The sequence below is a fragment of the Pongo abelii genome, chromosome 23 (assembly GCF_028885655.2).
Source record: "Pongo abelii isolate AG06213 chromosome 23, NHGRI_mPonAbe1-v2.0_pri, whole genome shotgun sequence".
Classification (NCBI taxonomy): domain Eukaryota; kingdom Metazoa; phylum Chordata; class Mammalia; order Primates; family Hominidae; genus Pongo; species Pongo abelii.
The window spans coordinates 34923721-34950560 of NC_085929.1; the positions used below are offsets into that span (position 1 = coordinate 34923721).

The window sequence follows — 26840 nt, forward strand, 5'->3', positions numbered from 1 at the left end:
GTCAGTGCAGAAATCCTGGATACTGCAAAGATTCTCCAATTTTCACAAAAGTGAGAGGAAAGGCCTTAAATCCTTAAACCAAGGATTAAAAACGAGCATATCCTTGTTTGGGCTACATATCTTATTAATAAAAATTCATCATCAAATGCCACACTACCCACAGAGTCCATAACTAGCTTTGGCTTTTTTTGGACACTACCTGACAGATTTTTTCTAATTTAGGTTGAATGTTTATATTCTTTCATACTGCATCACATAATGCCTCATGGAAGGTAGGCACTGAACAATTTGTTGATTTTTTTCTACTAAAAAGAATGAAATTCCCTGACTACCTCACTAGACATCTTTACTACTCATTCTTTGTGCTCCAAACACACCTGCCTGATTTCAGTTTCTAAACCTAACAATATGCCTTTCCCCTCAAGCTGCATACGCCGCTCCCTCCACCTGGAACGCTCCCTACATCCTCTACTTTCTTCAGAACTCAGAGAGAATGAAATATTTCCTCAGAGAACCTCCGCAATAGGGCATGTCCTCCTGTCACATGCTCTCATCCCCAGTTGTACTCCTTTGGACCACTTACCATACGTAATTAAATAAATAATTATGTGATTGATTAGTTTAATATCTGGCTCTCCCTTAGGATATATGTACCATGGGTTTTCATATCTTTATCCCCAGTGCCTTTCACAAGCAAACTAAAGATGAATGTTTGTTGAATAAATGAACAAGTTTGAAAACTAGCTTTACAACTTACTAGGTAAATTTGAAAAACTCAATGTCATTAGGCTTCAGTTTCTGTTCAGTTTCTGTAGCTATGAAAAGAGAATAATAAAAATGCTACCTCACTGAGTTGTTGGGATTTATGATGAACTCTAAACTTCAAAATGTTACATAAAAATATTAATCTATTATTATTCTCAGCAAGGACATTTCACATTTAATATTGTCTTTAGCCAATCTTAATAGTATTAGCTAAGAACTTTAACGCATATTACAGATTATCAAGATGCTGATAAATAATGGAAGTATCTGGCAAAAATTAATAAGTAGTCATTAGCTCCAGTCAGTAGCAGCCTGTGACAGATTCCAAGAACTGATCTCACGATTGTCAGTTTAATAATAATAGTCCATCTCACAAGAAAGCATGTCAGGCCTACTGTAATTCATGCTTCAGAAAAAAGTATTTCCTATGGAGTTGGGCTCATGAACAAATACACCAGCTAAAGAATGGATCAACAGTGAAAGATGAGCTTCTCCAATTCACTCACAATTATGATTGAGTCAATAGACTAATGTAAATCAATAATTTATTATATTTGCTACATTTACAGACTTTGATCTTTAATATAAATCTGGCAATAAAACAACATACATTTCTTTTCCTATGTTCTACAGTAATCTGATCATGAATATGGTAAAGGAAAAAAACTATTTTCTCTCTCATCTGTGTAATAAATCTAAACCAAATTGTTCAGTAACCTCTTTCAGGTATATCCTTCTAGTAACTGTCTTCATAAGCATATTTTTTAAAAACAAGTAAAAGTGAGATATAGAACAGGTAATTATTAATCACAAGTAATTTTGAGTTATATAGTTTTCCTAGGTATTCCTATACTAGCCTATATAGCTATGTGTGTGTATGTATGTGTCTGTTTGTGTAGCCATATATACACATATATACACATTCATCTCATAAATATACACACATATACACATACATACACATACATATATGTGTACATGTACACACACACCTATATATATATGAAATTCCACACTTCCTCTATTGTATTATAATAATGTAGTGTTTACCTGTAACCTCTCCTAGAAAGACAGCTCTTTGAAGGCATGGCCAATGTCCTTTAAATCTGTACCCTCAGCACCTAGTGCAGTATTTCAACGTGATAGGCATTTAGTGAGTGCTTGCTAAATAAACTGCACAGTCTTTTGCCAACATAACATTTTTCTGATGCCCGACTCACACTACCCAACAGCCAACTTTTGAGGTTGTCCATTCCCAGCTCTGAAGAAGATATGCTCTTAATAAAAAACACTTTCTTGATATAATGTCAGTTATTTGCTTCAAAAAAAAAATCCAGTGGGAGTGAGTGGGTACAGAGATTTAGCGGTGAAATAAGACTGTCTATGAGCTACAATTTAAACAATTTTTGATGTAGGTTCATTATACAATTCTCTTTTTTTACATATATTTGAAATTTTTCATAAGTATTTTTTCTTAACTGGAAAAAAGTTTTAAAAGTTGAAAACTTTAGGCCGGGCGCCGTGACTCACGCTTGTAATCCCAATCACTTTGAGAGGCCGAGGTGGGCGGATCACAAGGTCAGGAGATTGAGACCATCCTGGCTAACACGGTGAAACCCCGTCTCTACTAAAAATGCAAAAAAATTAGGCAGGCATGGTGGCACATGCCTGTAATCCCAGCTACTCGGAAGGGTGAGGCAGGAGAACTGCTTGAATCCAGGAGGCAGAGCTTGCAGTGAGCCGAGATTGTGCCACTGCACTCCAGCCTGGGCGACAGAGCGAGACTCCGTCTCAAAAAAAAAAAAAAACAGTTTAAAACTTTAGAAGCTTCTCTTGCAAGATGGCCAATTAGAAGCAGCTGCGCTCTGCGGCACTCCGAAAGGAATGAAAGCAGCGAGTGAATTCAGCACCTTCAGCTGAAATATCCAGGTCCTCACAGTGGAACTGTCTAGGCAACAACTCGATCCAAGGAGGACCACAAAAAGCAGAGTGGGGTGACAGCCCACCCAGGAATGGCACAGAGCCAAAGGAACCCCCACCCCCAGCCAAGGGAAGTAGTGAGGGAACCACACTTCTCCCATGAATCTTTGCAACCCGCAGATCAGGAGATCGCCTCAGGAGCCCAGGATACCAGGGCCTTGGATCCAATACACAGAGCTATGTGAAGTATCTGCAGAGCAGCCACTCAGACACACAGAGAAACCCAGAAGTTTTACCTACTTCAGCCCCAGAATCCCCCGCAAGGCAGAAGATCCAACCATGCATACCCCTAGGAACTGGGGCTGAATTTAGGGAGCCAAGCAGTGTCACTCTGCAGGCCCCACTTCCACGGCACGTCACTGGAAGCCAGTTAAGACCCACTGGCTTGGAATTCCAGCCGCCAAACAGCAACAGGCTGGAGTCGGCCGGAGTTGGAACGGAGTTCCCGGGGAAGAAGGGTGGCCACCGTCTCTGTGGTTCAGTAGATTCAGCTGTTCCAGCCGGCTGGCTTTGGAGAATACAAACAGTCCGAACTAGGAAGGGTCTCCCACAGTGCAGCACAGCTGCCTTGCCAGATCGTGGCCAGACTGCTTCTTTAATTGCGACCCTGATCCATTCCCCCTCACAGGCAGGACCTCCCTGCAGGGGTTTCAGTCACTCCAGCAAGGGTTCTACAGACAGTACTCTGATCTCTCCCTGGGACAGAGCTCCCCAGGGGGAGGGGTGGCTGCCATCTCAGTGGTTCGGTAGACTCAGCTGTTCCGGCCTACCAGCTTTGGAGAACACAAACATTCTGGACAAGGAAAGGTCCCCCCCGAATGCAGCACACCTGCTCTACCAAAAAGCAGCCAGACTGCTTCTTTAAGCAGTTCTCTGATCCTATTCCTCCTGACTAGGTGAGACCTCCCAACAGGGGTCTCCAGTCACCTCCTACAGGCATGTTCAGGCCAGCAACAGATCAGTAATCCCCTGGGACACAGCATCCAGAAGAAGGAGCAGGCTGCCATCTTTGCTGTTTCACAGCTTTCACTGGTGATACCTCCAGGCATGGGAAAAGCCCAGGCAACTAGGGTCTGGAGCAGACCCCCAGCAAACTGCAGCAGCCCTAAAGAAGAGTGGTCTATCTGTTAAAAGAAAAACAAACAGAAAACAACAACATCAACAAAACAGACCCCACAAAAATTCCATTCAAAGGTCAGCAACCTCAAAGACTGAAAGTAGATAAACCCACAAAGATGAGAAAGAATCAACACAAAAATACTGAAAACTCAAAAAGCCAGAGTGCCTCTTCTCCTCAAATGACCCCAACACCTCTCCAGCAAGGGCACAGAACTAGGGTGAGGCTGAGATGGCTGAATTGACAGAAGTAGACTTCAGAAGGTGGGTAATAACAAACTTTGCTGAGCTAAAGGAGCACGTTGTAACCCAATGCAAAGAAGCTAACAATCATGATAAAATACAGGAGCTGATAGCCAGAATAGCCAGTTTAGAGAGGAACATAACCAACCTGATGGAGCGAGCTGAAAAACATAACATGAAAATCTCACAATGCCATCACAAGTAACAACAGCAGAATAGACCAAGCCAAGGAAAGACTCTCAGAGCCTGAAGCTATCTTTCTGAAATAAGACAGGCAGACAAGAATAGAGAAAAAAGAATGAAAAGGAACAAAACCTCAAAGACATATGACATTATGTAAAGAGACTGAACCTATGACTGACTGGGGTTCCTGAAAGAGACAGGGACAATGGAACCAAGTTGGAAAACATGCTTCAAAATATCATCCAGGAGAACTTCCCCAACCTAGCAAGACAGGCCAACATTCAAATTCAGGAAATGCAAGAACCCCGGTAAAATACTCCACAAGAAGACCAACCCCAAGACATATAATCATCAGATTCTCACAGGTCAAAATGAAAGAAAAAATGTTAAGGGCAGCTGAAGAGAAAGGCCAGGTCACCTACAAAGGGAAGCCTATCAGACTAATAGCAGACCTGTTAGTGTAAACCCTACAAGTCAGAAGAGAGTGGGGGCCAGTATTCAACATTCTTAAAGAAAAGATTTCCAACCCAAAATTTCATACCTGGCCAAACTAAGCTTCATAAGTGAAGGAGAAATAAGATTCTTTTCAGACAAGCAAATGCTGAGGGAATTCGTCACCACCAGGCCTGCCTTGCAAGAGCTCCTGAAGGAAGCACTAAATACGGAAAGGAAAACCACTACCAGCCACTACAAAAACACACTGAAGTACATAGACCAGTGACACCAAGAAGCAATCACATAAACAAGTCTGCAAAATAACCAGCTAGCATCATGATGCCAGGATGAAATTCACACATAACAATACTAAACTTAGATGTAAATGGCCTAAATGCACCAATTAAAAGACACAGATGGAAAGCTAGATAAAGAGCCAACACCCATCAGTATGCTGTCTTCACATCTCACATGCAAAGACAAACAGTCTCAAAATAAAGGGATGGAGGAAAATTTACCAAGCAAATGCAAAACAGAAAAAAACAGGGGTCTCAATCCTGGTTTCTGACAAAACGCATTTTATTTATTTATTTAGTTTTATTTTATTTTATTTTATTGAGATGGAGTTTCTTCTTGCCCCGGCTGGAGTGCAATGGCAGGATGTCAGCTCACTGCAACCTCTGCCTCCCGGGTTCAAGAGCTTCCCCTATCTCAGCCTCCCGAGTACCTGGGATTACAGGCACCTGCCAAGATGCCCAGCTAATTTTTTATATTTTTAGTAGAGACGGGGTTTCACCATGTTGGCGAGGATGGTCTCAAACTCCTGACCTCAGGTGATCCACCCACCTCAGCCTCCCAAAGTGCTGGGATTACAGGCGTGAGCCACCATGCCCAGCCCACAAAACACACTTTAAACCAACAAAGATCAAAAAAAAGACTAAGAAGGGCATTACATAATGGTAAAGGGTTCAATTCAACAAGAAGAGCTAACTATCCTAAATACATATGCACCAATACAGGAGTATCCAGATTCATAAAGCAAGTTCTTAGAGACTTACAAAGAGACTTAGACTTTAGACTCCCACATAAAAATAGTGGGAGACTTTAACACCCCACTGACAATATTAGATCATCAAGACGGAAAATTAACAAAAATACTCAGGACCTGAACTCAGTTCTGGATCAAGTGGACCTGATAGAGATCTACAGAACTCTCCACCTAAGCCAGGCACAGTGGCTCATGCCTGTAATCCCAGCATTTTGGGAGGCCAGGTGGGCAGATCACTTAAAGCCAGGAGTTCGAGACCAGCCTAGCCACCAACACAGCAAAACCCCATCTCTACTAAAAATAGTAAAATTAGCTGAGCACAGTGGCATGTCCTGTAATCCCAGCTTCTAAGGAGGCTGAGGCAGGAGAATTGCTTAAACACAGGAGACGGAGGTTCCAGTGAGCTGAGATTGCGCCACTGCACTCTAGCCTGGGCGACAAAGTGAGATTCTGCCTTCAAAAAAAAAAAAAAAAATACTTTCTACCCAGAAACAACAGAATAAACATTCATCCCATCACCATATTGCACTTACTCTAAAATTGATCACATAATTGGATTTAAAACAGTCTTCAGCAAATGCAAAAGAACTCAAATCATAACAGTCTCTCAGACCACAGTGCAATCAAATCAGAACTCAAGAAATTCACTCAAAACCATACAACTACACAGAAATTGAACAACCTGCTCCTGAATGACTCTTGGATAAATAATGAAACTAAGAAAGAAATCAAGAAGTTCTTTGAAACTACTGAGAACAAAGAGACAATGTACCAGAATCTCTGGGATGCAGCTAAAGCAGTGTTAAGAGGGAAATGTGTAGCATTACACGCCCAAATCAAAAAGCTAGAAAGATCTCAAGTTAATAACCTAACATCTCAACTAAAAGAACTAGAGAACCAAGAGCAAACAAACCCCAAAGCTAGCAGAGGACAAGAAATAACTAATATCAGAGTGGAACTGAAGGAGATGGAGACATGAAAAGCCCTTCAAAAAACAATCAATGAATTCAGGAGCTGTTTTTTTTTTAAATAATAAAATAGATGACTGAAAGCTAGATTAATAAGAAAAGAGAGAAGAATCAAATAAACACAATAAAAAATGATAAGGGGAATATCACCACTGACCCCTCAGAAATACAAACAACCATCAGAGAATGCTACAAACATTTCTATGCACATAAACTAGAAAATCTATTAGAAGAAATGGATAAATTCCTGGACACATGCACTCTCCAAAAACTGAACCAGGAAGAAACTGGATCCCTGAATAGACAAATAACAAGTTCTGAAATTGAGGCAGAAATAAATAGCCTACCAACCAAAAAAAGCCCATGACCAGACAGATCCACAGGCTGAATTCCACCAGAGGTACAAAGAAGACCTGGTGCTATTTCTACTGAAACTATTCCAAAAAATTAAAAAGGAGGGACTCCTCCCCAACTCATTCTATGAGGCCAGCATCATCCTAATACCAAAAGCTGGCAGAGATACAAAACATCAAGTCAATATCCTGATGAATATCAATGCAAAAATCCTCAATAAAATACTGGCAAACCGAATCCAGCAGCACATCACAAAGCTTATCGACCACAATGAAGTTGGCTTCCATCCCTGGGATGCAAAGTTGGTTCAACATACACAAATCAATAAATGTGATTCATCACATAAACAGAACTGAAGACAAAAACCACATGATTATCTCAATAGATGCAGAAAAGGCCTTCAATGAAATTCAACATTGCTTCATGTTAAAAACTCTCAATAAACTAGGTATTAAAGGAACATACCTCAAAATAGTAATAGCCATCTATGACAAACCCACAACCAATATCATACTGAATGGGCAAAGGCTGGAAGCATTCCCTTGAAAACCAACAGAAGACAAGGATGCCCCCTCTCCAACATAGTACTGGAAGTTCTGGCCAGGGCAATAGAGCAAGAGAAAGAAATAAAGCATATTCAAATAGAAAGAGAAGAAGTCAAATTATCTTCGTTTGCAGATGACATGATCCTGTATCTAGAAAACTCCACTGTCTCAGCCCAAAAGCTTCCTAAGCTGAAAAACAACTTCTGCAAACTCTCAGGATACAAAATCAATGTGCAAAAATCACTAGCATTCCTATACACCAATAACAGGCAAGCAGAGAGACCAATCATGAATGAACCCCCATTCACAACTGCTACAAAGAGCATAAAATACCTAGGAATACAGCTAACAAGAGAGGTGAAGGACCTCTTCAGAAAGAACTACAAATCACTGCCCAAAGAAATCAGAGAGGACACAAAAAAATGGGAAAACATTTCATGCTCATGGACAGGAAAAATCAATACTCATGAAAATGGCCATACTGCCCAAAGTAATTTACAGATTCAATGGTATTCCTATCAAACTACCAGGGACATTCTTCACAGAATTAAGAAAAACCATTTTAAAATTCATATGGAACCAAAGGGGAGCCCAAATAACCAAGACAAGCCTAAACAAAAAGAGCAAAGCTGGAAGCATCATGCTACCCAACTTCAAACTATACTACAAGGCTACAGTAACCAAAACAGCATGGTACTGGTACAAAAACAGACACATAGACCAATGGAACAGAATACAGAACTCAGAAATAAGCCTGCACACCTGCAACCATCAGATCTTTGACAACCCTGATAAAAACAAGCGATGAGGAAAGGATTCCCTATTTAATAAATGGTGCTGGGAGAAATGGCTAGCCATATGCAGAAAATTAAAACTGGACCCCTTCCTTACACCATATACAAAAATCAACTCAAGATGGATTAAACACTTAAATGTAAAACCCAAAACTATCCTGGCCAGGGAAAGTGGCTCATGCCCGTAATCCAAGCACTATGGGAGGCTGAGGCAGGTGGATCACGAGGTCAGGAGTTCAAGGCCAGCCTGACAAACATGGTGAAACCCTATCTCTACTAAAAATACAAAAATTAGCCGGGCATGGTGGCGCACACCTGTAATCCTAGCTACTCAGAAGGATAAGCAGGAGAATTGTTTGAACTCAGGAGGTGGAGGTTGCAGTGAGCTGAGATCATGCCACTGCACTCCAGCCTAGGTGATATAGCGAGACTCCGTCTCAGAAAAAAGGAAAAAAAAAAACAAAAAAAACCAAACCTATAAAACCCCTAGAAGAAAATCTATGCAATACCATAATTCAAGACATAGGCATGGGCAAAGATTTTATGACAAAAACACCAAAAGCAATTCCAAGTTTAATTAATTAATTAAACTAAAGAGCTTCTTCACAGCAAAAGAAACTATCATCGGAGTGAACGGAAAACCTACAGAATGGGAGAAAATTTTTGCAGTCTATCCATCTGACGAAGGTCTAATATCCAGAGTCTACAAGGAACTTAAATTACAAAAAAAAAAAAACCCATTAAAAAGTGAGCAAAGGACATGGACAGACACTTCTCAAAAGAAGACATACATGAGGCCAACAAACATATGAAAAACAGCTCAGGAGGAGGAGCCAAGACGGCCGAATAGGAACAGCTCCTGTCTACAGCTCCCAGCGCGAGCGACGCAGAAGACGGGTGATTTCTGCATTTCCATCTGAGGTACCGTGTTCATCTCACTAGGGAGTGCCAGACAGTGGGCGCAGGTCAGTGGGTGAGTGCACCGTGCGCCAGCCGAAGCAGGGGCGAGGCATTGCCTCACTCGGGAAGCGCAAGGGGTCAGGGAGTTCCCTTTCCAGGAGTAACAGACGGCACCTGGAAAATCGGGCCACTCCCACCCGAATACTGTGCTTTTCCGACGGGCTTAGGAAACGGTGCCCCAGGAGAGTATAGCCCACACCTGGCTCAGAGGGTCCTACGCCCACGGAGTCTCGCTGATTGCTAGCACAGCAGTCTGAGATCAAACAGCAAGTCGGCAGCCAGGCTGGGGGAGGGGCGCCCGCCATTGCCCAGGCTCGCTTAGGTAAACAAAGCAGCCAGGAAGCTTGAACTGGGTGGAGCCCACCACAGCTCAAGGAGGCCTGCCTGTCTCTGTAGGCTCCACCTCTGGGGGCAGGGCACAGACAAACAAAAAGACAGCAGTAACCTCTGCAGACAAATGTCCCTGGTCTGACAGCTTTGAGGAGAGCAGTGGTTCTCCCAGCATGCAGCTGGAGATCTGAGAACGGGCTGACTGCCTCCTCAAGTGGGTCCCTGACCCCTGACCCCCGAGCAGCCTAACTGGGAGGCACCCCCCAGCAGGGGCAGACTGACACCTCACACGGCGGGCCAGGTACTCCAACAGACCTGCAGCTGAGGGTCCTATCTGTTAGAAGGAAAACTAACAGAAAGGACATCCTCACCAAAAACCCATCTGTACATCACCATCATCAAAGACCAAAAGTAGATAAAACCACAAAGATGGGGAAAAAACAGAGCAGAAAAACTGGAAACTCTAAAAAGCAGAGTACCTCTCCTCCTCCAAAGGAACGCAGTTCCTCACCAGCAACGGAACAAAGCTGGACGGAGAATGACTTTGACGAGCTGAGAGAAGGCGGCTTCAGACAATCAAATTACTCCAAGCTACGGGAGGATATTCAAACCAAAGGCAAAGAAGTTGAAAACTTTGAAAAAAATTTAGAAGAATGTATAACTAGAATAACCAATACAGAGAAGTGCTTAAAGGAGCTGATGGAGCTGAAAACCAAGGCTCCAGAACTACGTGAAGAATGCAGAAGCCTCAGGAGCCGATACGATCAAATGGAAGAAAGGGTATCAGCCCTGGAAGATGAAATGAATGAAATGAAGCGAGAAGGGAAGTTTAGAGAAAAAAGAATAAAAAGAAACGAACAAAGCCTCCAAGAAATGTGGGACTATGTGAAAAGACCAAATCTACGTCTGAATGGTGTACCTGAAAGTGACGGGGAGAATGGAAACAAGTTGGAAAACACTCTGCAGGATATTATCCAGGAGAACTTCCCCAATCTAGCAAGGCAGGCCAACATTCAGATTCAGGAAATACAGAGAACGCCACAAAGATACTCCTCGAGAAGAGCAACTCCAAGACACATAATTGTCAGATTCACCAAAGTTGAAATGAAGGAAAAAATGTTAAGGGCAGCCAGAGAGAAAGGTCGGGTTACCATCAAAGGGAAGCCCATCAGACTAACAGCGGATCTCTCGGCAGAAACCCTACAAGCCAGAAGAGAGTGGGGGCCAATATTCAACATTCTTAAAGAAAAGAATTTTCAACCCAGAATTTCATATCCTGCCAAACTAAGCTTCATAAGTGAAGGAGAAATAAAATACTTTACAGACAAGCAAATGCTGAGAGATTTTGTCACCACCAGGCCTGCCCTAAAAGAGCTCCTTCTGAAGGAAGCGCTAAACATGGAAAGGCACAACCGGTACCAGCCACTGCAAAATCATACCAAAATGTAAAGACCATCGAGACTAGGAAGAGACTGCATCAACTAACGAGCAAAATAACCAGCTAACATCATAATGACAGGATCAAATTCACACATAACAATATTAACTTTAAATGTAAATGGACTAAATGCTCCAATTAAAAGACACAGACTGGCAAACTGGATAAAGACTCAAGACCCATCAGTGTGCTGTATTCAGGAAACCCATCTCACGTGCAGAGACACACATAGGCTCAAAATAAAACGATGGAGGAAGATCTACCAAGCAAATGGAAAACAAAAAAAGGCAGGGGTTGCAATCCTAGTCTCTGATAAAACAGACTTTAAACCAACAAAGATCAAAAGAGACAAAGAAGGCCATTACACAATGGTAAAGGGATTAATTCAACAAGAAGAGCTAACTATCCTAAATATATATGCACCCAATACAGGAGCACCCAGATTCATAAAGCAAGTCCTGAGTGACCTACAAAGAGACTTAGACTCCCACACATTAATAATGGGAGACTTTAACACCCCACTGTCAACATTAGACAGATCAATGAGACAGAAAGTCAACAAGGATACCCAGGAATTCAACTCAGCTCTGCACCAAGCGGACCTAATAGACATCTACAGAACTCTCCACCCCAAATCAACAGAATATACATTCTTTTCAGCACCACACCACACCTATTCCAAAATTGACCATATACTTGGAAGTAAAGCTCTCCTCAATAAATGTAAAAGAACAGAAATTATAACAAACTATCTCTCAGATCACAGTGCAATCAAGCTAGAACTCAGGATTAAGAATCTCACTCAAAACTGCTCAACTACATGGAAACTGAACAACCTGCTCCTGAATGACTACTGGGTACATAACGAAATGAAGGCAGAAATAAAGATGTTCTTTGAAACCAACAAGAACCAAGACACAACATACCAGAATCTCTGGGATGCATTCAAAGCAGTGTGTAGAGGGAAATTTATAGCACTAAATGCCCACAAGAGAAAGCAGGAAAGATCCAAAATTGACACCCTAACATCACAATTAAAAGAACTAGAAAAGCAAGAGCAAACACATTCAAAAGCTAGCAGAAGGCAAGAAATAACTAAAATCAGAGCAGAACTGAAGGAAATAGAGACACAAAAAACCCTTCAAAAAATAAATGAATCCAGGAGCTGGTTTTTTGAAAGGATCAACAAAATTGATAGACCGCTAGCAAGATTAATAAAGAAAAAAAGAGAGAAGAATCAAATAGATGCAATAAAAAATTATAAAGGGGATATCACCACCGATCCCACAGAAATACAAACTACCATCAGAGAATATTACAAACACCTCTACGCAAATAAACTAGAAAATCTAGAAGAAATGGATAAATTCCTCAACACATACACCCTCCCAAGACTAAACCAGGAAGAAGTTGAATCTCTGAATAGACCAATAACAGGAGCTGAAATTGTGGCAATAATCAATAGCTTACCAACCAAAAAAAGTCCAGGACCAGATGGGTTCACAGCCGAATTCTACCAGAGGTACAAGGAGGAACTGGTACCATTCCTTCTGAAACTATTCCAATCAATAGAAAAAGAGGGAATCCTCCCTAACTCATTTTATGAGGCCAGCATCATCCTGATACCAAAGCCTGGCAGAGACACAACAAAAAAAGAGAATTTTAGACCAATATCCTTGATGAACATTGATGCAAAAATCCTCAATAAAATACTGGCAAACCGAATCCAGCAGCACATCAAAAAGCTTATCCACCATGATCAAGTGGGCTTCATCCCTGGGATGCAAGGCTGGTTCAATATACGCAAATCAATAAATGTAATCCAGCATATAAACAGAACCAAAGACAAAAACCACATGATTATCTCAATAGATGCAGAAAAGGCCTTTGACAAAATTCAACAACCCTTCATGCTAAAAACTCTCAATAAATTAGGTATTGATGGGACGTATCTCAAAATAATAAGAGCTATTTATGACAAACCCACAGCCAATATCATACTGAATGGGCAAAAACTGGAAGCATTCCCTTTGAAAACTGGCACAAGACAGGGATGCCCTCTCTCACCACTTCTATTCAACATAGTGTTGGAAGTTCTGGCCAGGGCAATTAGGCAGGAGAAGGAAATCAAGGGTATTCAAGTAGGAAAAGAGGAAGTCAAATTGTCCCTGTTTGCAGATGACATGATTGTATATCTAGAAAACCCCATTGTCTCAGCCCAAAATCTCCTTAAGCTGATAAGCAACTTCAGCAAAGTCTCAGGATACAAAATCAATGTACAAAAATCACAAGCATTCTTATACATCAATAACAGACAAACAGAGAGCCAAATCATGAGTGAACTCCCATTCACAATTGCTTCAAAGAGAATAAAATACCTAGGAATCCAACTTACAAGGGACGTGAAGGACCTCTTCAAGGAGAACTACAAACCACTGCTCAAGGAAATAAAAGGGGATACAAACAAATGGAAGAACATTCCATGCTCATGAGTAGGAAGAATCAATATCATGAAAATGGCCATCCTTCCCAAGGTAATTTACAGATTCAATGCCATCCCCATCAAGTTACCAATGACTTTCTTCACAGAATTGGAAAAAACTACTTTAAAGTTCATATGGAACCAAGAAAGAGCCCGCATCGCCAAGACAATCCTAAGCCAAAAGAACAAAGCTGGAGGTATCACACTACCTGACTTCAAACTATACTACAAGGCTACAGTCACCAAAACAGCATGGTACTGGTACCAAAACAGAGATATAGATCAATGGAACAGAACAGAGCCCTCAGAAATAATGCCACATATCTACAACTATCTTATCTTTGACAAACCTGACAAAAACAAGAAATGGGGAAAGGATTCCCTATTTAATAAATGGTGCTGGGAAAACTGGCTAGTCATATGTAGAAAGCTGAAACTGGATCCCTTCCTTACACCTTATACAAAAATCAATTCAAGATGGATTAAAGACTTAAATGTTAGACCTAAAACCATAAAAACCCTAGAAGAAAACCTAGGCATTACCATTCAGGACATAGGCATGGGCAAGGACTTCATGTCTAAAACACCAAAAGCAATGGCAACAAAAGCCAAAATTGACAAATGGGATCTAATTAAACTAAAGAGCTTCTGCACAGCAAAGGAAACTACCATCAGAGTGAACAGGCAACCTACAAAATGGGAGAAAATTTTTGCAACCTACTCATCTGACAAAGGGCTAATATCCAGAATCTACAATGAACTCCAACAAATTTACAAGAAAAAAACAAACAACCCCATCAAAAAGTGGGCGAAGGACATGAACAGACACTTCTCAAAAGAAGACATTTATGCAGCCAAAAAACACATGAAAAAATGCTCACCATCACTGGCCATCAGAGAAATGCAAATCAAAACCACAATGAGATACCATCTCACACCAGTTAGAATGGCAATCATTAAAAAGTCAGGAAACAACAGGTGCTGGAGAGGATGTGGAGAAATAGGAACACTTTTACACTGTTGGTGGGACTGTAAACTAGTTCAACCCTTGTGGAAGTCAGTGTGGCGATTCCTCAGGGATCTAGAACTAGAAATTCCATTTGACCCAGCCATCCCATTACTGGGTATATACCCAAAGGACTATAAATCATGCTGCTATGAAGACACATGCACACGTATGTTTATTGCGGCATTATTCACAATAGCAAAGACTTGGAACCAACCCAAATGTCCAACAATGATAGACTGGATTAAGAAAATGTGGCACATATACACCATGGAATACTATGCAGCCATAAAAAATGATGAGTTCATGTCCTTTGTAGGGACATGGATGAAATTGGAAATCATCATTCTCAGTCAACTATCGCAAGAACAAAAAACCAAACACCGCATATTCTCACTCATAGGTGGGAATTGAACAATGAGAACACATGGACACAGGAAGGGGAACATCACACTTCGGGGACTGTTGTGGGGTGGGGGGAGGGGGGAGGGATAGCATTGGGAGATATACCTAATGCTAGATGACGAGTTGGTGGGTGCAGCGCACCAGCATGGCACATGTATACATATGTAACTTACCTGCACGTTGCGCACATGTACCATAGAGCCTAAAGTATAATAATAATAATATTAATAATAATAATAATAATAATAATAAAAAAGCTCAACATCACAGATCATTAGAGACACGCAAATCAAAACCACAATGAGATATCATATCACACCAGTCAGAATGGCTATTATAAAACAGTCAAAAAACAGCAGAGAAAAAGGAACACTTTTACACTGTTGGTAGAGTGTAAATTAGTTCAACCATTATGGAAGACAGTGTGGCAATTCCTCAAAGACCTAGAGGCAGAAATACCATTTGACTCAGCAATCTCATTACTGGGTACATACCCAAAGGAATATAAACCATTCTATTATAAAGATACATGTATGCATATGTTCACTGCAGCATTATTCACAATAGCAAAGACAAGGAATCAACCTATATGCCCACCAATGATAGACTAGATAAAGAAAATGTGGTACATGTACACCATGGAATACTATGCAGCCGTTAAAAGGAATAAAATAATGTCCTTTGCAGGGACACAGATGGAGTTGGAAAGCATTGTCCTCAGCAAACTAACACAGGAACAGAAAACCAAACACTGCACATCTCACTTCTAAGTGGGAGCTGAATGATGAGAATACATGGACACATGGTGGGTAACAACACACACTGGGGCCTGTCAAGGTTGGGGGACAGCATCAGGAAGAAAAGCTAACAGATGCTGGGCTTAATACCTAGGTGAAGGGGTGATCTGTGCAGCAAAGAACCACGGCACATTTTTACCTATGTAACAAACCTGCACATCCTGCACGTGTACCCCTGAACTTCAAATAAAAGTTGAAGGAAGAAGAAAAAAAAAAAGAAAGTTCTCTTTTGAATATTTTAACCTGGATTTTTTTTTTTTTTTTTTTTTTTTTGAGACAGTCTTGCTCTACTGCCCAGGCTGGAGTACACTGGTGTAAACGTAGCTCACTATAAACTCAAAAGCTCCTGGATCAGGCAATCCTCTCACCTCAGCTTCCCAAAGCACTTGGATTACAGAAGCATGAGCCACCATGCCTGGTCTGGAAATTTTTTAATACTCGTACTGTAAGTAGTGCTTATTAACCAGCCCATACTTTGAATTTTTAATGAACAGTCCGGAAGATATTAGCTCTTGCTTTATACCTATACGAGTCATGCCCAAATGCAGAATGAAAAGAGCCAATGTAAGAGTTAATGTGTCATAGTGATAGCTTCAGCCACCTCACTATTTACTTCTACCCACTGCATCCTTGGTTAAAATTTTAGGAGCTGAAATGGACGTGGTATATTGACTTTTTCTAATCCAAAAAGCAGTATTTCCTTTACAAAACAAAAACCCCTTCCTTAAGGCCAGGCTCAATGGCTCACACCAGCAGTAATCCCAGCACTTGGAAGGCTGAGGCAGGAGAAGCACTTGAGCCCAAGAATTTGAGGCTGCATAAGCTATGATGGCACCACTGCACTCCAGCCTGGGGAATAGAATGATACCTGTCTCTAAATTTTAAAAAGTTTGTTTAATTAAAAAATTCATTCTCCATTAAAAAGGAGATTTCTAAAAACATTTTAATGACAGGAAAACATCAAGTTAGATTATTAAGTAAAAATAGCTGAGAAAAGTTAAAGAGTATTTCCAAATTTTGTAAAAATAAAAATATACATATATCTATACAGACATATATGTTTCTTATATGTATATATGTGTATATGTATATTAAAAATCTAAAATGAAATATCAAAATGTTAACAGAATTGCTATAACAATATATTTTATTATTCATATTTCTAATGTCCTATTATGAAGGGCAAATATTATTTTTAAAATATTATTTTTAAAAAATATTATTTTTAAAAAATTACTTAAAATCATACTGTTATAACAGGCAGTCTGTACAAAATACAAAAGAGATTAAGATTTAAGATAGCATCTATTCAAGCTTAAGAAAATGACATTTGACTTTTAGTAAGGACACTGATTTGCTAATAAAAATTTAAGAGTAAAATAACTGGCTACTTTACATTTTTATATCCCCATGTATTCTTCTACTCTATCTTATATGTCATAAATTTCTAATAGGAATCAATTGCTTTATTTATTTGACATATCTATTAGTGTAGCATTAGAGCATAATGTCTTAAATAATAGTAATGAGAATAATTACAACAATTATATTCTTTCTGATATATTAGTAAGTGTTACAATGATTAGCAGTATGAGTCTCTCTGATAAAACCCAACTCTACTGGGAAAGAGAACAATTTGGCAAGTTAGCTAAATCAATTAATCATTTCCATCTGCTGCAAACCATGCACACTAAAATATTCTCCCAGCTTTACTTTAATGGAGAAAATGGAACTTTCATTTGGTGTTCATATCATATCAAGAAAGAACATGCTGAATAAGGCCTTCTGAATAGACTACTTTTGAGAGCCAACAAAAGGCCGGAAGCTGGAGAATTAAGAAGAGAAAACCTTACACGGAGTGTTCATTCTTGGCAGCTACTGGTGATCTGATCAGGCTCAGGACAGAACATTCTTGTTTTACTTCTCTATATTTTCATAAAAATGATTTTTCCATTCCAACACTTACATATGCCTGTGTGCAGCAGTGAGAATAGCATTCACTGGCTCTCAATACATATGGTATGCATTCAATGACATCACTTACCACTACATTTGCCAAGTTGAACCTTTCCTATAGACCACCAAAACACTGTTTCACAGTCTCTGTGGGGCTAAGAGAGTAGTTCCAAAGCAATAGGTCAGTCTTGCAGAATACAGAGGTTATTAATGTTTCATCCCATATATACCATACCCTCCCTATCCCCTAATAAATAAAAATCTTTGTAATCCTGTAATGTATTCAGCTTTTATTAACTCTTTCACTGTTGTTTTGAATAACGAAGTGAATACACACTTGATGGCTCTTGTTGCTACAGTGCTCTGGCAGGTGCTGTTTACTTCTTTTTATAGAAGAGATTACAGAGTGAATTTTTATTATGGAGATGTATGAAAATTACTATGCAAGTTGTAAATAATAATTCATGTAACTAATATTTTAAATTAATTATGAAATAAAAAAGCAATTTTTCTATTAAAGAAAAGCTTTCAATAATGTTCTGTTTTTCCTAATTTAAAGTTAAATATCCAATTTAAAATACTTAAAAATTACTATATAGTGGATTCTATGATCTTTCAAAATAGTAAAAAACCTTCATAATTATTTTCAAAGAGGTATTAAAGGCTCTCCTTAATTATTTTTTAAAGCAGTGAAAAATTGGAGGAAAAAGCAACATTACTCACATCAAAATTTTTTTTCCATTGGTCTATAATATAAAACCACACGTGGGCATATAGGAAAACCAAAATTAAAAGATATTGCAGAAAGGGCTCCGGTGGGGTCTTGCTTCACAGCATGCTGTTTGCTAAAGTAGTTTAGCAAATAGCAGAGCTCTCGAGCACAAACTGTTCAGGGTTTTAACGTAAATGTCAAGAAATCTAATCTTTGGGCAATGCAACAGAGTAGAGCACTCACTTTGAAGGGCCTCAGCATCTCTTCATTTAGCCCTTCTCACATGAGGGTGGGATACCAGCTAGCCACTATACATGGCATATGCAGTGGGGTCTGAAATTTTATAAATTACAAAATAAATCAGGTATCATATAACTTAATACATCTTTTTATAAAAATGGATAGTAATAATTGCCATTTGCAAAACATTATGTTAAATACCATAAATGTATAAAATTTTCAAAAAATTTCAGTGACTTCGGCCGCGTACAGTAGCTCATGCCTGTAATCTCAGCACTTTGGAGGCTGAGGTGGGCAAATCACCTGAGGTCAGAAGTTCAAGACCAGCCTGGCCAACATGGCGAAACCCTGTCTCTACTAAAAAATACAAAAATTAACCGGGTGTGGTCATGTGCACCTGTAATCCCAGCTTCTCAGGAGGCTGAGGCGGGAGAATCATTTGAACCCAGGAGACGGAGGTTACAGTGAGCTGAGATCCACCATTACACTCCAGCCTGGGTGACAAGAGCGAAACTCCATCTCAAAAAAAAAAAAAAAAGCTGAGTGAATTCATGTGATTTGGAAAATAAATGATTTTATTATCCATATCTTAACATTTTTAAATAGTAAACTAATATGGTAATGTTATGAATTTTCTGAGGCATGAAATTATCTACTAGACATTGTGATGCTTCTTAAGAATTATTTAAGTATTTCAAAAACAAAATCTATCTAAAAATGTAAAACACAAGAATAATTCTGAAAAATCAATTCAATTGTAAAATAGGTGCCATGCTTTAGGATAATATAATGGTTTTCAGGTGTTATTAAGAATACTCATCATTGAGTTCATATCCTTTGCAGGGACATGGATGAAGCTGGAAACCATCATTCTGAGCGAACTATCACAAGGACAGAAAACCAAACACCGCATGTTCTCACTCATAGGTAGGAATTGAACAATGAGATAATTTGGACACAGGGCGCGGAACATCACACACTGGGGCCTGTCAGGGGGTGGGAGGGTTGGGGAGGGATAGCATTAGGAGATATATCTAATGTAAATGATTAGTTGATGGGTGCAGCAAACCAACATGGCACATGTATACCTATGTATCAAACCTGCATGTTGTGCACATGTACCCTAGAACTTAAAGTATAATAAGAAAAAAAACAAAAAAGAATACTCATCATCACAAAAAATAATAAGCATGTGAAGTAACAGATATGTTAATCAGCTTGATTTAGCTACTTCACAATGTATTCATATACATATGTCAAAACATTATGTTGTATACCATAAACAGATAAAATTTTCATTTGCCAGTTGAATGTAAGTAATAAATAAATGATACTCACTACAACTTACTACTCTGTAGTGAGTAAATAATACTCATTATAACTCCTGTTATACTTGAGGAACTTAGACTCAGAGACAATACTCTCTTACCCAGCATTGCACAGTTAGTAAATCGCAGAGCTAGGTTTTCAAACCAAGCGTTTCCAAATCTAAAGCCCACCAGCTTTCCTCTACATCAAACTGATCAAACTGAAAAAGACTTACAATAAAGGTATAAAGCTCAAGTTAGAGCATGCGTGAGAACATGTGGTGTTTGGTTTTCTGTCCTTGGGATAGTTTGCTGAGAATGATGGTTTCCAGATTCATCCATGTCCCTGCAAAGTTAAAGCTAGAGATAAAATTGTTAGAGCTAGAGATAAAACTGTCTTTCCAAAGGTAAAAATTAGTAAGTCCTAAATACTAAAAAAATCAAGTTGCTGAACAGTAGCTTCCAGTCAGCTTTTGCCTAACTATAGGCTACACAGAGCATCATTAAAGATTTGGCATACCCAGCATTATTAGGAATCTAAAGAGAAAAAGAAAAATCTTTACAAAAGATAGTCAAGTACTCCCCTTCACCCTCAAAAAATGGAATGCAGACAGAAAACTCTAGGCAGATCCTAGGAAGACAGAATTATGGCCAGTGAACTTCCAATTAATTCAGTATACAAGCCAATGGCAAGGCTATTTTCGTGGTAAGAAAACTTTTAAGCTACAGAATGTCTCAGTCTTCAGACTTCAAGAATTTCTCTTCCCGATGGAGTCCTACAATTCATCCCAACTGAAAAAAAACTTCATAAAGTCATTTAAATTTCTTGAATATGTTTACTAAGTACTTATTAAAGCAACATTCTGACTATTCTAATTAGGGCTGTAGGGTGAAAATATTTACAACTCTTTACATCAATATTTCATAATATATTAAACTCAAACGCATTCAAAGTGATTATTAAGCAATTTTTCTCTTTTCCGAAGTTTTAATTTTTTTAACATTTTTTAAATTTTTATTTTATTTATTGTATTTTTTTTTAGATTCAAGGTCCCACTATGTTGCCCAAGCTAGACTCAAACGATTCTCCTACCTTAACCCAAGTAGCTGGGATTACAGGTGTGCATCTTTTTTCTGCAGTTTTTAGAGAGGGTTTTTCAAATGTTTATTAAGCATTGATGGCATATCTACTATAAATACTAGATATATTATGCTCAGCAATTCTTAGCAGAAATTTTAAAATGTTCCTATCATTGGCTTTCTCTGCACAAAAATTTCAGATTCATGAAGACTGCTTTAGTGTTGAGCTGCATGGGGTTTGGAGAACTGAGATGTTATCTGGTTTGTTTATATTAACAAATACCTATTCTCAAATCACAGATGATAGACTTAAATTTTTGAAAATGAGTATACAAAGGCCAGGCATGGTAGGCTTGCATCTGTAATCCCAGCGCTTTGGGAGGCCCAGACACAAGGATTGCTTGAGGACAGAAGTTCAAGAACAGCCTGGGCAACATGGCAGAACCTCATCTCTATGAAAAATAGAAAAATTAGCCAGGGATGGTGGCACACACCTGTAGTCCCAGCTACTCAGGAAGCTGAAGCAGGAGGATCGCTCAAGCAGTGAGGTTACAGCGAACTATGATTGACCACTGCACTACAAGCCTACGTGACAGAGTAAGACCCTGTCTCTATTTTTTAAAAAAAGAATTACTATATAAGGCTAAATAAGTATAAACACCTACGAAGAATTAGTATATAAGATTAAATAAGTGTAAGCACACAAACAAACTTATGTGGAAGTAACATGTTTGGCAGAATTCATCTATCAATTAGGAAGATAGTAAAAAGATAGAATTCATCTATCAATTATGAAGGTGGTAAAAAGGTCTTCATGACTAATATGCTGTACTCAATACAGTCTCCTAGGCCGTCATTCAGGGACTAAAAATTTTAAATGATGAAAAAAATTAAAGACTATAGTACAGTACATAGAAGATTCTGTTTTTCTTGTCAAATGTGTTGACAGGCTGTGCATGTGCATTGGGCAAGTCACTTAATTTTTCTGGACCTCAATTTCTAGCCACCCTCTGAAATCCTAAGATGGTATTCTTATTTTTTTAAGATAATTTTTACAACCCTGGTTATGAAGTTTTCTAAGCAATAGCAGATCAGAAATAGTCAAAGAGAGAGAGCAGGGAGAAGTGTAGCAGGAAGCAAGCCATTGATAACATACTAAGTGGAAGGTAACAAAGAAGATGACTGAAAATTTTTAACAATCAGATCCAGGAACCGTCACAGTAACCTGGGTCCATTAGGAATAGAAGAACATATCTCTTCTATCTATGGATAATTCAAAGGTCTTATTTCTCTTCTGGCACTTCAATTTTGCTTTGGTCATTTTACTGAACTGGAGGATGAAGAAAAACAAACAAGACATGAAACTATGCCCCTAAAGAGTTAAAGACACCAATGACTAACAAATGGTTTGCAGGATGGCAGACAAAAAAAGAAACAACTTGCTGAAATGCCGAAACTCTCTCTACTTATAAGATAAAACTGGCTGAAATCAGTTGAAACCAATATGGCCAACTGGAGTTTGCACAGAAATAACTTGCGGACATCACGGTGTTCATTTCTACCAGATGTTTCACACTAACTCTCCCCCCATTTGCACATGGGACCCATGAGGAGGCATGAAGAGGTAACTGTGCATGCCTGAGGACTTTACCAGACCTCCTCTTTACTTTCACCAATCACCTGCTAATCTCAGCATCTACCCCTCAGCCTTTTCTTATAAAATTACTGCCTTAAAGTCAGCATGAGGAAACACATTTGAGCTGGACTCCTGCCTCCTTGTTAGTCAACTTGCAATATAAAGCTTTTCTTTTCTCAAAACTTGGTGTCACAGCATTGGCTTCTAGTGCATTGGGCAGCAAGCCCCCTTCTCTTTGGCTGAATAATAGACACAAGTAAAATGTAACACATTCAAGTGTTGACAGTTAAAGCAAAACACAAAACAATTTGTGAGCTTTACATTCTACTTAGGACAAAGTAAAGAGAGAGAGAGAGAGTCCTTTGAGTATATCTGTAAATAATACACTATTTTACAGTTCTAATATTTCATAGTAGGCAATAAGACAAATTGATTTACACAAAAGCCAGTTTCTATAGTTCCAAATGGATGCAGATGGGAAAAAATACTAGATGTGGTCTCATACAATCTAGGTTTGAGTCCCAACTTTACCCAAAAGCAGCAAATAGAAGACAGAAGGCAATAGTCTTTCCTAACTCAACTCTTAATTGAAGATAATAATGCTTATCCTTACAAAATTGAAAGGACCTAATGAATTAACATCTGTGAAAGTGCTTTATAAGTCTGTAAAGGCTTTTCATAAACTAATGTCTCATGTACACATCTTATGAATCTCCAAAACTGTCCCCTCTTACAGTGAATAACTGGAGATCAACTGCATATGTATGAATAAGCTATAAAATCTAGTGAGTTCCTCTGACCAACACTCAACTCACTCAAAGGCAAAAGCAGCAAGATCATCCAGTTAGGTCAAACTACTGATTTCAGGTAGGATGGAATCATTTGTGGCAGACCAACTCACCTATCAAAACTATCCTCCACAGCCTGGGTACCATCATGAGACCTTGTCTCTACAAAAAGTAAATGAACAAATAAACAAAAAATCAGCCAGGCGTGGTGGCATGTGCGTGTGGTCCCTGCTACTCAGGGGGCTAAAGTAAGAGGATTGCTTAAGCCCAGGAGTTCGAGGCTGCAGTGAGATATGATCACACCACCGCATTCCAGCCTGGGCAATAGAGTAAGACCATATCTAAAAAACAAAACAGGGCCTGGCAAGGTAGCACAAGCTTGTAATCCCAGCAGTTTGGGAGGCCGAGGTGGGCAGATCACTTCAAGTCAGGATTTCAAGACCAGCCTGGCCAACATGGTAAAACCCTGTCTCTACTAAAAATACAAAAATTAGCCAGGCGTAGTGGCACGTGCCTGTACTCCCAGCTACTTGGGAGCCTGAGGCAGGAGAATCACTTGAACATGGGAGGCGGAGGTTGCAGTGAGCCAAAATGTGCCGCTGCACTCCAGCCTGGGCGACAGGGCAAGACTCTATCTCGAACAAAACAAAACAAAACAAATTCCTCCAAAAATCCAAATAATATATATTTTAAAACTATGTTGAGGCCAGGGGCAGTGGCTCATGCCTATAATTCAGGGATTTGGGAGGCCAAGGCGAGAGGATAGCTTGAGGCCAGGAGTCCAGGACCAACCTGCACAACATAGCAAGATCCTATCTCTACCAAAAAAAAAAAAAACTAAAAAAAATTAACTGGGCATGGTAGTGTACACCCGCAGTCCCAGCTACTAGGAGGCCAAGGCAAGAGAATCACTTAAGCCCAGGACTTTGAAGTTATGATGAGCCATGACCAAGCCTCTGCACTTCAGTCTGGGTGACAGAGGGAGACCCTATCTCTTACATTAAAAAAAAGCCTATCTGTGTAAAGGTGTTAGAAAGAGCTGATTAAGCAGCTACAATTAGAAAAGCCAAGATTACAGAGAGGAGAAAACAAAAGAGCTGAGCAGATATTCTGCTGCTCCTCTTTCTCTTGGGACATTGCTGATTCTGGGAAAAGGTCAAGAGGCTGAGAATCCATCTAGGCTCTCCCCCAGCCATAAGATTGCTTCTGGAAAACATAAAACAAGCAGAGCTTTGGTTGTCTCTTGGGGATAGTAAGACAAAATTAGAAACTTGAGGGGCCAAGATCCCAGGGAGTAGAGAGAGGTAAAGAACAAAGCCTGACATACAGCCAGCTTTTCCCTCAAGATATCTGTCAAATTGTGCAGGATAGGAGGCTGAGCAGGAAATCTTTGAAAAGCAAGACATTTTCAGCAGCCTCAGAATGCTGAGGAGACAGGAATTGGAATTCAGAACCTATTAGGGCTAGAGCCCCGGTGAACACCCAGAGCTCTTTATGGAAAGCTCTACAAGCTAGTCCTTAGCTCAAGGCTCTGATTGGATTAAAGTGATCCACCCAACACTCTGCCTAGTAGAAGGTAAAAAGTGGACTTCTCTAGAAGATAACACTGTCTGTTAACTCCAGAGCTTTTATACACAATGTCTATATTTCTGTAAGATATGCCAAGAAAGAGAATAATATGACAGACAACTATGAGAAAAAACAAACAAGAGAATCACAGGTAACTAAAAAAGTAGACTTAGTAAATAAGAACTTTCATAGTACCATGATTAATACGTTTAAGAAAACAGAGAGGCTGGGCGCAGTGGCTCACGCCTGTAATCCCAACACTTTGGGAGACCAAGGTAGGTGGATTACCAGAGTCAGGAGTTTGAGACCAGCCTGGCCAACATGATGAAACCCTATCTCTACTAAAAATACGAAAAATTAGCTGGGCGTGGTGGCGAGCACCTGTAATCTCAGCTACTCAGGAGGCTGAAGCAGAGGAATCTCTTGGACCCAGGAGGTGGAGTTTGCAGTGAGCCAAGATCGTGCCATTGCACTCCAGCCAAACAACTACTGAAATTTGAACTCAATAGATGGGTTTAACAACAGAATAGTGATGAACTAAAAAGCAGATCAATGGACAATAATGAACTGAAGCACAGCAAGAATAAAATACTAAAAAAGGTATGAAGTACTAATACACACTACCATATGGATGAACCTGAAAAACAATCTAAGTAAAAAAAAAAAAACCAGGTACAAAAGCCCAGATATTGTATGATTACATTTCTGTAAAAAGTCCAGAATAGGCAAATCCACAGAGACAGAAAGTAGATTAGTGGTTGTTAGAGGCTGGAAGGTAAAGGCAGGGGAGAGGGAGAATGGAGAGTGATCGTTAATGGGTAAAGGGTTTCTTTTTGGAATGATAAAAATCTCCCGGAATTAGATAGTGGTGATGCATGCAAAACTCCATGAATACATAAAAAAATCACTGAAGTATGTACTTTATAAGGGTAGACTTTATGGTATGTGAATTATATCTGAACAAAGCTGTTATTGAAAAAAAGTAAAACCCAATATGTGACTTGTAAGAGATATACTTTAAATATAAAGACACAGAGAGATCAAAAGTGAAAAAATAGCAAAAGATGTAACATGTAAACACAAACCAAAAGAAAGCTGGCATAGCTACATCAGTATCAAACTTTAACAAAAGCAGCATTACTAGGCAGACATGCATAGTCAGAGCAATAATTTAATAGAAATAATTAAGAATAGTAATAAGAATAATAGTCACAGTGATAACAGTATTTCAGAATAATTCTATAAGTTAACTCAGCAAAAGGATTTCACAATTCTAAATCTATATACATTCATATGATAAATTAAGTTATTAAACAAATGGGAGTAGGGCTGGACTAAGATCTCCCATACTCACTCTGGGCAGTCATGGGGATCCACCGTTGAGCCCTTAACCACCGTTGAGCCCTTAACCAGTCAGAGCTCTAGTCTGCTCTCTCAGGCTTTCAAAGGGATGTCAAGGGAGGTGGAGACGAGGAAAAAAATCAGTATTTGAGAGCCTTCCATGTGCTTGGCCCTTTTTATATATTGTCTCAACAAGCCTCAAAATAGCCCAGTGAGAGAGATGCATCATCATTTCAATTTTATAAACAAGGACACAGACTCTCAGAAAGATTAAGTTATTTTTTCATGTACACACAGTTAGCAATGAACATAGTAGAGCCTGATTCCAGAATCTAAATAGCTTAAGATCTTTAAAAGTCAGG

At 39.4% G+C, this 26840-nt stretch overlaps 1 protein-coding gene and 1 long non-coding RNA gene across 5 annotated transcripts in view; one reads left to right on the forward strand and one right to left on the reverse strand.

Annotated features, from left to right (window-relative positions):
• Positions 1 to 26840, reverse strand: part of TTC28 (tetratricopeptide repeat domain 28) — a 741686-nt gene that overhangs the window by 562621 nt on the left and 152225 nt on the right. The gene's annotated exons all lie outside the window — the stretch shown is intronic.
• The window catches only part of LOC129052726 (uncharacterized), a 41723-nt gene continuing 39928 nt past the window's right edge, over positions 25046 to 26840 (forward strand). The window contains exon 1 of the long non-coding RNA XR_010139505.1: positions 25046 to 25288. This is a non-coding gene — a long non-coding RNA (uncharacterized LOC129052726). The remainder of the gene's footprint in view (positions 25289 to 26840) is intronic.